We start from the raw sequence: 15,024 nt of genomic DNA, 5'->3' as shown, positions 1-15,024 counted from the left end.
TCCTAAATGAGCTAGGAAGTATACTCAGAAGGTTCTTGTTGATGGCAATGTCAGAACTTATTTAAAATTTGTATTGCATTACGACTTGGAAACCCTGCAACCAACCAGCCAACCTCAGATGGCTAAATTATGAGTGGGGAGAAGATCAAAAAAGGAGTGTTAGTTTATTTTCTGGGAAACATAACTGCATTGATTGAAACTTTAAAAATTTTAATCGTATTCAAGAAGTAGTTTTGACTGTATACAATGTGTGTGTGAAGGAAACATTCTGAACTGATGTCTTGTACAATGATATCTTTTTAAGGTACGAGGTACACCAATAACATGGATGATACTTGTTGCTGTGGAGTGTACATTTGAGCTTGGTTACTGAAACATGAAGTCAGTTATTTGCTTACCTCTATGTGTTATTGGTATGAAGTCGGGATCCCATAGTTGCCACTGTTTTATCAGGACATGGTAGCAGAGAGCCTTTTTGAAAAAGTGTTCAGAAATTGAACAGGCAAAGGATAGGAATATTAAAAAAAAAAAAAAGACACAGAAGTGGTGCTATAAGTATCAGAAGTGGACCACAGTAGTTTAATTAGGAGACTTAATCAGAAGTTCTTGGGATTTGTATTTCCATGGTGAGTTTTCTGTTGCTTGCAGTACCGTGGGTCTCTAGTTCTTGGCATTGTGCTCTATGTTGCCACCCTTTACTATATGTTAGATCTGGACCTGAGCCAGAATGCTTTTCTCCAGCTTCATATTTTCCAAGAACTTACATACTTTCTACCTGGATGTGGGCTTTTAGGAGAGCAATCTTATGCACTTCAGAAAAATTTCTACTGGATACGGTTAAGGCCATGAGTTTTGAAGACTTGCCTCCCAGTGTGACCGTGCCTGCAGGTGATAGTCTTTTCATCTGCCCAACCAGTGGATGGGATGGTGTGATTTAATGCAGAGGGGAAGATATTATTTGTAGGCTATAGCTGATAGACTTGTAATTACACACACAATGAACAGCCTTCCTTAAGTATCAGCAGAATGACTGGAAACACTGGAATTCTTTGCAGAGTCTTTCTGGCATTCAGATGCAAACTGCAGAAATAAAACTAACAAACCATGGTAAAATATATTATTAGATTATTAAATAATGCTTGATATGTTATGAGAAGTTGACACAGCCAGTTTTAAAGCAGACTTTGGCACTGAGAACTGGGCAACTAATGCTGACTTACCACTAAAAAAACTCAAAAGCCTGTATTTAAGAAACTTCTATTGCTTTCCATTTTTTCTTTGTGCCTCCAGCTCACATTAGCAATCTAAAATAGGCACACGTTAATGTTAAGTTCCTAAAGGGCAATGTGGATGCCAAAATGTTGCCACACTGATAAAAAATGCAGGTTTTTATGGGACCTCTGTTAATAAAAAAGAGGTAGTTTCCACAGACTTGACTGTAATGCATCCCAAACAAGCCATCACTAGTTCGAGGTTAACAGTGAATCTAATGAGGTTTGAGGGAAAGGCTGAAGAAGAAAGGTCTTGATATTTAAGTCAGAGGAGCTGGCTGTAAAACCGTATGTATATGCTGGCTAAACGTTTCTGAAGTACACTTGTCTGTGATTTAGTTCAGTGCCAGATGGGTAGGCTATTACATATCAGATTTTTCATGAAAGCAGGCTGATGGGGCTTGTGTGTGAGCTCCAGCACATGCTGCAACTCACAGATCAGCAACAATGCAGAAGGTGAGCAAGGGCATAGTGCCCTGGAGGATCAATGCATTATATTTGTCATACTTGGTTTTATACTGCCAAAGTGCCAAGTCAACTTAAACGTAAGGGAGAACAAGGTTTTTAGTGTTATAGTGAGGAAAATAAAATCTAAGACCATTTTATACATACAAATACTCACACTGTGTCCATTTATAATAGAAATTTAAGGGTACAGAAGCACAGGCTTATAGGAGCTGAACTTGAAGTATCGCTGCCAAAATACATTTTGTCTGCTAAGAAACTGTAGTTTGGAGTACTTCTCCCTTAGTGCTTTGTTGCAGATAACGCTTCAAAAATTAAGTGTATTCCATGTCTCAGTGCGGATCCAGACTCCTCAGATACATCAGCAACTGTCAAAGACTTACAAAAATGATATAATTACAATCTGTTCCTATTAATATTCTACATATTATTTACAAGTGATCGTCAACTGTCCCTATTGCTGCTTGTCACATAGTTTTAATGGAAGAAATAAGGGAAATCTGGTATATGAGTGGCTTACTGATAATCTTTGTAATATTTTGCCAATAACTTTTAGACTTCGGTGCAATAACTAGGATAAACAGAGATAAAGCTGAGGTCACGATGTGGCTGGCAGTCCACAGAGCAGTAATTGCTGGTTTGAAATGCTTGGCCTTCAATACTGAAACTGTAGTTCCAAAAATAAACAAGATTTTGCAGAGCAGTGTTTTCCATATTAACTTGGTGTTGCTTCTGATTGTAATATAGGGCATCTCTTGGATCTATTAAGATTAGAAAACTTTTGTGCTGTGAAAACATGGTGACCTTGTCCCTGCCCTGAAAGGCTTTCAATCAAGATAGACATGGCAGATAAAGGGTAGAGGAATTATTATTATTATACCCATTTATAGATGGGACTCTTAATTGCAACACAGATCTCATAACTTCTAAGCAAATATATTATTACTAATTATATTCTGGTTTTAAATTGGCTTGGAATGATTACTTAAAAAAGCAGACAGTATATGAGGCTTGTGTTCAGACAAAGCTGTTTTATCTAATGACCCACTGAGAATGTGTCTAAAACGTTCTTTTCAAACATCTCTTATCAGTCAGGTCTTGCCCTAAAGTCAGGTATTTTTAAAAAGCTGGATGACACTTGTTGTAAGGCAAATTGTGTATTAGCAACAGAAGCGAGAATAGGTACTCTTACCTCTTAGTTACTTATAAGGGGATTGCAATTGTATCCTGAAAGTTTCTACTTTATATAGGATATCAGGTTTTTAATTGCATAAACAAATACACATTGTACAAAATACAATCAGACAGGCTTCAGATAGACCAGGGCCTGTTGTTATCCTAATGCTTTACATGACAAATTATATAAAAATATTTAAGAAAATACAGTTATGTAGATTTTTCAGCTATGTTGACAAATTGCTGCTGTGCTGCATTAGCTCAAGACAAGCTTCAAAGACATTCAGTGACTGACTTACATAGGTAAATCCTGCAATATGGAGCAACATTGATGCATAGGTAGGAAATGGGTGAGGTACAGTCAAATAACAGTTTACCAAATGGAAGACCTCAATAAAGTTGAGGCATGTGGAACAGGGACTTAGCTACAAGCGGTTCCCCAGGCTTTGATTTACTGAGTGGAGGTAATGTCAGTGGATAGGCAACCCCCAGGTTGAATCCATTTGGAAACATTCTCTGGTGTTGAGGCTACTTTTACTGCCTAGGCAGTGCCCTTTGGTGGAGTTCAGTGGGATGATTTGTACATGCATATAATAGCAGAATTTATCTCTTTGTATGTTGTCTGAAGCCAATCAAATAGGTTTTTTTAAAAAAGAAATATTGTTGGTTTAGGTCAGTGGCACGAGTCACCTGCTAAAAGTCCTCTGAGAAGTTATTTTAGTAATGAAAGTTTTTGGAGGAGATTTGGAAAGAAATGGTGTTTGAAATGGGGAAAGAAAGCAAGCTTCCCTGGTGAAATGTTTTGTTGGCAAAATAATGAAAAAAGATTTCTTGGTACAATGTATTAACTTGGTGTGACTACAAGGAAGAGTTTCTGCTGAAGCTTTTCAGTGGGAAATAAATTCCAGTGAAATCCTCAGCTAGAAGATGTTTTAAAAATACGTTAGTGATTGAAATACCTGTTTTGTCATTTTCTGAATGAACTCTGGTGGGTTTCTGTTTTGACGTCATTTGTTGTTTCAAAAGTCAGACTATGTTTATTAGGCAGGAATGATGCCAAATCCAAATTGGAATAATAAACATTTTTCCCAAGTGATTAAGTTGTGGACAGCAGGGAGGAGTGGAAGAACTGGGGAATTTTTTCTTTAGCTGAGTAAAGGATGGGAAACATTTTCCAGTGCTAGGTGTTTTCTGAGGATCTGAATGCTGTGTCCTGTTCCCATCTGATTTTAAGTAGAGTGGGAAGATGCTTCTGGTCCCTCTGTGACTAATCTATCAGGTGAGAGTACAAGTTATGTTCTTGACAGTGCTGTCATTCAGATGAGAACATAGATCTAAGTGAAACTCTGGGCTACCAAATGTTATTGATGTTGATGTTTATGTGACAGCTTGGCAAGCTCTCAAAGTATCCCAGAGCTCCAGAAAGTGTTCTTACACCATGCTGTGTCACCATATAAATGTTTCTAGCTCAATTAAAACTTGCAGATCAGCCCTCTGTTCTGCAGTTGAGCTGGTGCTGAAAAAGTGAGTGGCACTCACTGCTCCATGTGGACATAGTGTCACAAGGATAGAGCATTTTCTTATCATGTAATATCCTTACGTAGGATAACATGCCATCTAAACGTGACATCTTGATCTACCCCTTCTCAGTGAACCTCCAAAACCTCTTCTCAGTGAACATTCCTGTGAGGCCTCCAGTGATGTGCAACAGTCTGCTGTGGCTTTGGCATTTCACTGGCACAGAAGTCTGCTGAGGATAACCAAAGAACTGGCAAGCTTGGTGTCGTTTTGAGCTTCACGGGGTGCCCCTCAGAGGCATAACGTATTCTTTGATCCCAGTAAGATGTCATACCATGGTGGTGTAGGTCTTTAAAAATGACTTTTTAAAAATGGAAATGTAAATGCATGAAACAAGGAATAGGTAGGATGGATTAATTATATGTAGCTCTATTTCTCTTTTATAAAAGCCATCTCAGATAGGTAACTGTGTTGGTTGGAAAGGATGATGGTGTAACAGCTATGGTTAACTTCCTGCTTTTTATTAGATGTTAAGCCCTTGATTATGGAGCTTCGCAGTAAGATGCAAAATAGGTGCTAGCTGTCAAAACTCTCAGCAGTGTGGATGCAGTTACTGCTTTATAATCAGGGTGCAAACTGTCTGGGCATCAGATCTGAACACAATAAAACATTTGTGGAAAACCCCATCTTCCCTCCTCGCCCTGGCCCCACTCCAGTGAGCTCGCCCTGCGGCTCGCTGCTGCCTGGGCAGCGTGGGCTGGCCGGAGCCGGCTGTGCTCCATGCAGGGAACCCCCCAGCCCCTTCCCACAGGGGCCTCCCCTGCAGCCCCAGCTCCGCCACGCTCACCCAGTGCTCCCAGTGTTGCCTCTTCTAGGAGTGACCTAAGGCCGGGCCATATCTGTCCGGCAGCAGGGCCAGGGACCGCATCGCCGGGCGCGGGAGGACACGGCCAGGATGGAGGTTTTGCCGTGGCAGGTGAAGCGCAGGGCAGAGCCCGGCCTCGCAGCAGTTGGGCAAGGCGATGCAGTGCAGAGTGGATGAGAGGTGTAGGAATTTTGGTGGTGGCAGTGATTTTCTTCCAAGCAGTTTTTTTTAAGAGGTTTTTAATTTTGTCTTTAGGAGAACAGTAGGTCAACAAGACAGTAAAAGAAAGAACAAAGAAAGTAGAGAAGAAAAAAGTAGAGGAGAAACTGTAGAAACTTAGGAGAAAATAGCAGGCAAAGTAACACTGAACGGAAGAAAGCACTGTAACACAAGAAATGTGTGGCAGCTCTTGATGACTTTGTGACTCACTGATGCCAGCTTAGTCAAAAAAAAAGTAAAAATCTAACTGTGAACCAAACAGCCCAATGAAACCTTTTTTGTTTAAATATCATCATCCCTTTGCAATACTTGAGTCCTGAGTGTGATGCTCTTATGCAACGGAATACAGATGAGGGAAACACAGAAATTAGTCTATTTTGAATTCTCAGTTGTGAGAGATGAAATACCTGGGTTGTGGGCAAAATGTATCTTTGATTAAAACAACTCTTAATGTTGATAGTACACTTGATGAAATCAGGTTTCAATCTGATGCTATTCCTTTAAATTGATCCTGAAGGAGGAAGGAGCTTTGAGTGTGTGATTATAAAGTCAAGCTTTTCAGTGATACCAGAAAATTTTAAAGCAATGCCCTGAGACTTTTCAGAAAGGAGTGAGAACTTGATAGATTTTTTTTTTTATTCTCTGTCACTCATTCTTGAGACCTTGCCATCGCTCATCTTCAATCAAAAACCAGAGTAATAATTCCTTCCTCCTGAAAGGAATCTGCCACTAAGGCTGAAAATGTTTATAAGATGGTCAGTGTTAAGGTCTGTTCACCCCACTGTTTGAATAATACTGAAATCATTGCTTTTTTAGACTGCACGTTTAAAACTTCAAACCTTTTTGCTAGTTGCATCAAAATAGTAAGAAATAAATCACTTTTGACAGACTATTCTGAAATAATGATCCGTGTCACAAACAGTAAGTAAAACATTTGTCAGAATGATACCATATTTTTACAAAGACGTGTGCACGCTCTTAAACCACTTAAGCCCAATCTGCAAGGTGGGATGGCCAGCCTGAAACCCACTGTTACTTCTCTTGGCAGCTTTCAATGGAAACATTTCTGGTTGTTGAGGCCCTGAACTCTTGGTGATTTCTTAAAATGGTCTAGATTTTGCTTTCTGTGCACCAGAATCAATGTTTTTGGGCAAGGTTCACAGGAAGGCAGGTGGGAGTTGTCCCCTAACTGGATGTTTGATGGAAACTCTTCACTTGCCTTGTACACTAGAGGTCTGTTCCTTTAGACTTGAGATTCCTCCTCAGCTGTCTAACACAGACTCTGATGAATTGGGAGACATAATTGGTACAAAGTCAGCGGGGAGAAGTAAGAAGCATATGGTGTGTGGGTTCTACAAAATGTATCTCCTACACTTTCAAACATTTAAGCATGTGCTTAACTCTAAGACCTTGAGCCCTGTTGGATTCAGCATGGTTGCCCATGATCTCAGTGTTAGTGGGACAGGGATCACAATACTGCCTTTTTTCTTTTCTTTTTTTTTTTCTTTTTAATTTACTTTATGTCGCTACAAAAGATACAGTGAGCCAGATTTGCTTCTGTAAGCATATGAAAGTGCCTATTCCTGCATGAATAGGACCTACCACTTCTCTAAGGTGGGCATGGAATACTTGCCTCAGGAGTCTGTAAGCTTCACCTTTGAGAAGCAGAGCTTTCAAATCCCTGAATTGTGCTAGTTTCAAGTAAGTGTTTGGAGGAAAGTGGGGCATCTCTCCCATGCATTTGAACCACATGGGGCAGTCGCATGCATTTGAATTCAGTGTCAGGAATGCAGGCTGTGCCTCTGCAGTGTTGAGTCAGTAAGACTGTATACCCTCTCTGCTGTGTGCAAGTGCTGTGACAAGCAAAGGAGTCTCAGAGGGTATGCCTGCTCTGGGAAATGCAGCACACTGAAAGATGCATGCTACCTCCAGAAAAGGCTGTGCACCCATTTGTCAGTGCTGCCTCCGGAGACCAGCTCTGCTTTGGACAGTGGAGAGCACATTGCTCTGGTGATGTACCACACCTTGCTTGTCGCCAGGCTGCAGCCTGGGACACTGGCCAGGCGCCAGCTTCTCCTGACGGCACTAGCTTGGTCCGAGACAAGTAAGAAGTACTTGCTAGATCCTTTTTCCATCACATTTCTGCATGATAGACCACAGTGTGTGGTCCCTGCTGTGGAATTTTATTTTCTTTTGGTTTTCATTCTTAGTTTTTTTCCTATAAAGTTTGGGGTATAGTGGCACACATGGCAGATGGATTTCCAGAACTTTCTGTAGGAATAAAGTAATGTCACCATTTAATGGTGCAGCACGGTTGTACTTCAGTCTAAGTATGCAGTAACTCCACTCCGTACCCAGTGGATCTCTGGTCAAGGTCTTCATTGGAAACTGAACTAAAAAAAGCTCAAATGTCTTACGTCCAAAAGAGATAAAAGTCCAAAACCACCCAGTCATAGCCTGTAGTCTCTTTAATTATAAGAGTTTCTCCTGGCTCTGAGAAACACATGTTAACAAGGCTCGTACTGTTAACTTCTCTTTATATAGCTTTCTTAAAATGGCTTCCTAAAGCAAAACAAGCATGGGGGGGAGTTTCAAGGAGTCAGTGGTTAGTGCAAAACTCTAGCTGACAGCTCATTAGACTGTCTTAATAACAGGGCTGTGATTTAGCAACAAATAACTGTTGCTGTGCCAGCCAAACTCAGCATTTCCCCAGAGAAAAAGCAATTGATCGTGTGAGCGTGCATACAGGGTTTGGACCTGAATGTGCACTGTTAAACTTCTGTGCAACAACCATCAATGAACCTCTACCTACTGTAAGTATTTGTCTTTATGCTTGGAGTATGGATGTGGATGTATAGAAAGATTTTACTTTTTTTTTTTTTTAAATACCTTTCTTCATTTGCTCCTGAGTCCTGCTTCTCCAGTGAGATGTTGAGAGAATTTGTTGTATGCAACCTAGGTGTCACCGTCTCTCGGGAGGGTAGAGTGACAGAAACCTGTTTCATCACAGGACACGGGATATGCTACCATACTCACATAAGCCAAGTTAAAGCATGTGGCTCAGTCCTGCAGCAGTAACCTCAGGGTTGAATCTGCCCTTGCAGGATTCAGGTGTTGTTCACTTATATAATACACAGCAGTAAAACTGGTTATAGGAGCTGTTGCCAAGTCCCAAGTAAGACTTTTGCCTGAAAGTGCCCCATTAAATGTGTCTGCTCCTAATGACTATCAAACGGTTCCTGGAAGAACAGCTGAGGCAGTTTATGCTGTTACTGTCCTCCCTCTGTTTGCTACTGTCCCACTGTGGGACTCTGATATCCTCTGTTGGTCCCTATAGCCGCATCTCTCATTTCATTTTCAGAAATGGCTTAGACATTTCAACAGAAGCTTTCCAGAGGGTATCTGCCCGAGTGGTGAAAAATTGCAGCCCAAGGGTTGAAAGTGTAGCAATTCTGTAAAGCAACTGAAAGCAGCATCTTGTATAGGAAATAGAGGGGGAATATAACAATGGGTATCACTGTCATATGATAAATGTGTGCATTTATGTTGTTGAATATATATGTTTTGCTGTCTTTCAGCTTATGTAATTGTGCAGACTGCATAGGCTAAGTTGGCTATAACCTAAAAAATCTGTAAGACCTAGCAGACAAAAGAAAGGCATTGAAAATATGTTGGACTGTAATTGGATCTGCTCCGAAGCAGGTCAGACGTGCATTCCAGACAGGTGTTTGCCCTAGCCATTAGGAGCATCGTAAAGTTAATGTAAAAAGCGGTGTATTCACTGTAGTATCTTGTGTTACCACAGCACAGCTTGTGCTTTCAGAAAAATGCACAGCACAGTATGCAGTCAGCTTTTAAGTACATTTATTTACTCAACAATGATTTGGAAAAACAGGTGGATTGTTCTTTTCTGGCTTGTTTTGTCTGAGGACATTTTCTGGCAAGAACAGTTAGAAACAGAAGGTTAGGAAACCAAAGATTTTTTTAAGACTTTGCCCCTGCTTACTGAACTTTTTATCCAGGTGCATATGTTCATCTGGCTTAACTGGAGCAGTAAAATTTACCCTGGGCTTGCTGAATTGGGGCAGCAGATCTGCGATACTTCTCTGGAGCAGGGAGCATGTTTCTCCTGCACTGGCTCTGGAGGATAGCACGGGTACGTGGAGCACTGAAAGGGGCATTGGCTGCCTGTGGGCAAGCCTCTCCCCGTGCTCTGTGCGGTATGGGCACTGGCCCTCAGGAAGCTCATGTTAAAGAGCAAGCCTTCAGAAGGAGTATCTTTTCCCCTCTGCCAGATGTTTAAATCTGATATAAGGAGATAACCAATATTGCTTCAGATGCTGATTCTCTTGTTAGGTGAAGTCTTCAGCAGCAGGACGAGGTTATCGAGTGCTGCATTAGAAGGTGCTGGGATTCACCACGGGGTACAGGACTCTTAATGACACAACCTGGTAACATGTTTCAGTGCCTCCATAAGCAGCTGAGGGAAGGTCTCTTGACTGTTCAGAATGTTCAGATTTCCTTTAGAGCATGGTTTTGAACTCAGCGGGGTGATGGCTCACTGTCAGCTCTGTCCGGTTCCAGGACCCCAGGGGACTCAGGAGTTGCCCATATGCCAACTCCAGCATCTCAGGAACAGTCTGGCCAGGGATGCTTGGCCACGTACTGAACTGCTGTCCTGATTAACGAGGACATGTGCTAGAAGAGAGTTGTGTCCTGGACCACTCTGGGTAGAGAATAAATTTTCAACTTGGACATAAGTACAGTATTAGTTTATTGCCAGTGGCTTATGCACCTTGCTGAGTCCACTGGTTTACAAACTAAATGGTTAGAGAAACAAAACCAGTAACAAAGGATGCTCTTCAGAGACCAGCATGCTGGCTAATACTTATGTTCAGTTGTCAGTTGTAATTGTTAGCAATAACACATCAAAGGAGGAAAAGGGGAAATTAAATACCATCTTATAAGATGTGCTGTAGGTGTCAGAGCACTCTTTCTTCTCACAGTCTTGAGAATTTTTTTTAGTTCCGCACCATGGAAGGCTGAAATGAAAATCCTGCTTTAGTTAGATTTTGAGTTACTTTTGAGAAGCACCAGTCAAATTAAAGGCATTTCAAACATAACTGCAGAGTATGGATAGATCAGGAAACAGTTTTAGGTGGGATTTTCAAAGCAGTCTCAGGAATGCAGATGATTTAAGTGACCTGTGAGGAGTGAGTGGCTAGTTCCCTTCATCTGCGTTGACAGGTGCTTTTAGCCTGGATGTAACTATGTGTTTTATCATTACAATAGCGGCCAGCTCTTGTGACTTAAATAAGCTCTACCTGTCTAGGCACATTGTGGCAGTCTCATGGCAGGTGCTCTGAGGGGTGCTTCTGGCCTCTGGCTGTGCGTTAGCAAGTGCACCTCCCCAGACCCCAACTGCCACAGCTGTGCTGACAGAAGCCAGTCATAGGTCTGGTGACGCCTCACAGGGACCCACGAACCCGCCCTTCTTCTTGGGTATGCTGTTGTGTTACTAAATGAACGTGACAGACAGATCAGTGTAAAACATTAAAATAACATTTATGTCATTGTTGAATACAGTTGTTTAATATAGGGTTGTGTATATAAATCACAGGAGATGAGCTTAATGTGGCGATAATTCAACCACATTCAAAAGGGGCAGAAGAGAGGAATGATCAATGTGACATGATTTCTTGATACAAAGTATCTGAGAAGTACAATACTGAGTTGAACAGGGAAGGCTCAATTAAAGTCACTTGCTATTCTGTCTGTGACCAGGCTGGGGGGGGACACAACAATGGTCCTGTCAAAGCTACCTGCAGGATTAGCTGACTTCTGCATCAAGGTCTTTCTTTACCAGCCTTCCCCTTGGGTATGCTAACATTGTAAGCACTGCTGTAAATAGAATATACGTACACAGCCTGGGTTTTAAGTAACTCGTTTGCGATCTTGTAGTACCCTAGCTTCAGCTGGCCAGGGCTCACCATAGACTGCAAAATACATCTTAGAGGTAAGGGCCAGCTGGGCTCCACGGCTGCTACCTGTGTCAAAGCAGGCTGGCTTATAGCTGTCCTGTGTATGCCTGCCACACACTGCTGTGGTAGTTAATACCTGAGCAGTGACAGTAGCATAAACAAACTCCGGGAAGAGATTAGGTTTAACTGGAGAGTTACTCTTGTGATATGACTTCTTGCTCCTGCAGATAGATGGAAGAGGGTGCCTGATGTCCAACAGGAACCTTCAAAACTGTCATCACTTCTGTAATTTGTCAGATGCTACTGGGAGCACATGATATTATAATGACTCTGATTCCTGTAGGAAAGATAAAGTACCATATCTTCATAATTTCTCTCCCCTTCTCCCCTTTTTTATTTCAACCTTCAAAGGATTTTTTTCAGGAGAGAAAGGTAAAGTGATCTGGGGTTTAGCTCCCACTTGTGCTCTAAGCTTCCTGTGTGACTGTGGATATCAGGTTGTGCTTTTCTGTACCTCAGTTTCCTCTCCATTAATTTAGAATAGGCACAGTTTTAGAATTATTTGTGTAATTGTGCCAATTTAGTGTAGAGGCAAGATCTGCAGATGTAAGGCTACCAAAAGATATATGGGAAATGGCAGAGGTTGGTTTTGAAAGATCTCAGTGCCCAACAGCCAAGTCTGTGAGTTTAGGTGCCTTACCTGATTAAATATTTTAGAACATTTAATTGGGAACCAGGCTGCAGGGTGCCTAAGTGCCATGGAGATTGTAGCCCTAGGGTCCTTTGTGTCCAAACAGATTTTAAAATGGGGACTTATATTACTTATTTGCTGAACAGATTTTTAAAATGCTACTAAGTCGTAATGTTTCTGTTGTTGTTGTTTGTCTGCTTTGTCTAATTAGGCTCTAGCAGAACAATTGCAATCTCTTTTACTTTGTTTGTGCTGTGCCGGATAGACATAACCCTGAATTTAGTTCTCCTGTAGATGCAAATTCAATAAAAATAACAATAGTTGTACTAATGAGAATAACTATGTGAAGCCAGGATTCGTGCTAAATTAGTATCCATTAGTGACTTAGATCTATAATGAAGGTTTCCCTGCTCTCTGTTGTGTGTCTCAATTCATTACAGAGCAGTCCATAATATTTTATTAACAACATTTTTATTTTTTTCTGGAACCGTTGCCCAAAACTATTGGAAGAATATGTGCTTTCCCGTAACATCAGAATGAGACAAATGGCACTGCTTGCTTTTATTACTGTACAGAAGCGTCTTTCCTTTGGACTCAGATAGACTAGTAAATGGCAAGTAGCTGGAAACTAATGGAACACATGCTTCAAATCTTTCCATCTGGTCCCTTGGTGAGCAAAAATAATATATTGTCTATGTTCTAATCAGTCCTTATTATAAAGAAAGGTACTCGCACTCTAACTTCCTACAGAAACTCTTGCCTTTACTCAGAGAGGGAACGGGCAATAAGGATTATTGCCTGATGCACCTGCAGGAGAAAAATGAATGGGGTAAAAAGAAAAAATGAGGCAGAGTAATTTTGCACTCTGAAACTGGATAATGCACCTGTCAACAGGTATTTATTCTGGTGGCCTTCAGTGACATTTTCTAGTGACAGCAGAAGAAAGGCTAAAAATTGTTTCATGGAGACGCCATACATACAAGTTCAGTGAGCAAGAACTGTATCAATCTGAATGTGAGGAAAACTACTTAAGACCCCTTTTCTAATTTGTTGCATTGGAATCTTCCTCAGAGCTCCTCCTCCAGACATCTCATCAAAAAGCCCTTATTTATTCCTTTATTTATTTTATTTATTTACATACATTTAGGAAGAAAAAGGAAGAAGATACTCCCCCCAATGGAGGCCATCTGCTCTTTTCTTACTGGGGGGGAAAAAACCCCTACAATTAGTGTCTTGTTCATCTTTTCGTTTTAACAAAAAAAGAGAGGGAAAGAAAGAGAGAGAACTATTATGCAAATACTCTGCAATTTGGTTTCAAATATTCTTTGTACTATGATGAGCAATTTCCTTTAATACAAACTCAGCCTACTTGCCAGGACTTTTTTTTTTTGCCTTAATATAGGGAAGGAAAAAAAAAAAATCTTTTATGAGTTGGGGGGTATGCTGTGTTCCTCTGATGCCAACTTTTCCTCATCCTTTTTTTCCTTGGCACTATTACAGCTGTTATTCTTTAAGTTGTCAGAAAGATGTCATACAGGTTTTTTGAGAAAGAAGGAGAACCAAAATAGCTTTCCAGAGCTGTAGTTTCATCTCACTTTTCATTGTTCCATTGCCATGATGAAGTGGTCTTGAAATGGAGGACTCGGCTTAGTGAATGAGAGAGGAAAGCTTTCTCGCTGCTCGTTTTGAATGGCAGTTGCTTGTGATGGCAGCATTACCTCTAAGAACAGACACGTAGGTTTTTTATAAAGAGCTCCCGTGCTACTTGTCAGTGGTATGAACTTCAGGGCTGAATAGCACAGCCAAGTCGTCCTCAGTACTGCACAACCTATCTTGCTAGATGAAAATCTCTGAAAACTTATCATCTGGAAAAGAAAAAGTGTAGAAGAAATAAAGGAATATTATTTCCTGTTTACTGTGTGGGAAGCTGAAACATGGGAAAAAAATGAAGTAACTCGTCCAAGATCTATTAGGAGAGGACTTCGGAAGAATCAGAAGCTGAGCAAAGAGGCTCAGGTTTAGAAAGCTGCTGCATTGTGTAGTGGTCTACTTGTGGCAACGTCAGGAGACAGGTAGGGCTGCTGCTGCAGCTGGGCTACCACTGTACCACCCCGAGCACCAGTCTAGGCTGTCGCTGTGCAGCAGTCGTAGAGGCGGCAGCGTGGTCATATCCTAATGGCTTAACAAATCTGCTGACTTTCAGTAGGACTTACAGGCATCTAACACATTTGAAAAGTCCCCACTAAACCTCCTGATTCTTAATCCTTTGTAGGTTGAACTCTGGGAAAGCTTCAGTCGACAAAGAAGTGTTACATACTTAAGCCTATAGCAAGTAAGCATAAAATCTCTGATCTAGTAAGGCTTTTCAGCACAGCTTAATCAAATATATTGCCAAATGAAGCCTAGCTGTCCATGTCACAATACACAAGTGGCATAACTTGCATAAAAAAAAGCTGATGCCCAATGGATTGACCACAAGTTGGAAAATATATTCAAAAAAACAAAAAAGACCAGTGAGACCTTTAAGCAAAGTGAAGTGTGTCGCACTTACATCTTTGCTTCTGAGGTTGTAACAGTCCAAGGAATATAAGGCATTGCAGAATTTCTGATCTGAGCCTTCACTGGATCTGTTCAGATAGTCTGGACTGTTACTTGGGGCTCATTACATCAAGCATACATTACACCAGACTAGATTTTGCCTAGGTATGCCTAGCAATGGATAGACAACACAGGAATTCATGGTACTTAGGGAACACTGATCCCTTTTAGATGCTCTGTGAGAAATGAGAAATCTTCTATGCATAGAGTCTTTAAGCACACTGGAGTAACTGGGTCACA

The 15,024-nt window shown here is 41.1% G+C and overlaps 1 protein-coding gene across 8 annotated transcripts in view; it reads left to right on the top strand.

Moving 5' to 3' along the window:
• The window catches only part of ERBB4 (erb-b2 receptor tyrosine kinase 4), a 640,083-nt gene that overhangs the window by 520,697 nt on the left and 104,362 nt on the right, over nucleotides 1-15,024 (top strand). The window lies entirely within an intron of this gene.

The sequence above is a fragment of the Tyto alba genome, unplaced genomic scaffold, assembly GCF_018691265.1.
Source record: "Tyto alba isolate M040663 unplaced genomic scaffold, T.alba_DEE_v4.0 Super-Scaffold_7, whole genome shotgun sequence".
Classification (NCBI taxonomy): domain Eukaryota; kingdom Metazoa; phylum Chordata; class Aves; order Strigiformes; family Tytonidae; genus Tyto; species Tyto alba.
Note: the sequence above shows the minus strand (reverse complement) of the source record. Positions and strands in the feature narration are given on the sequence as shown.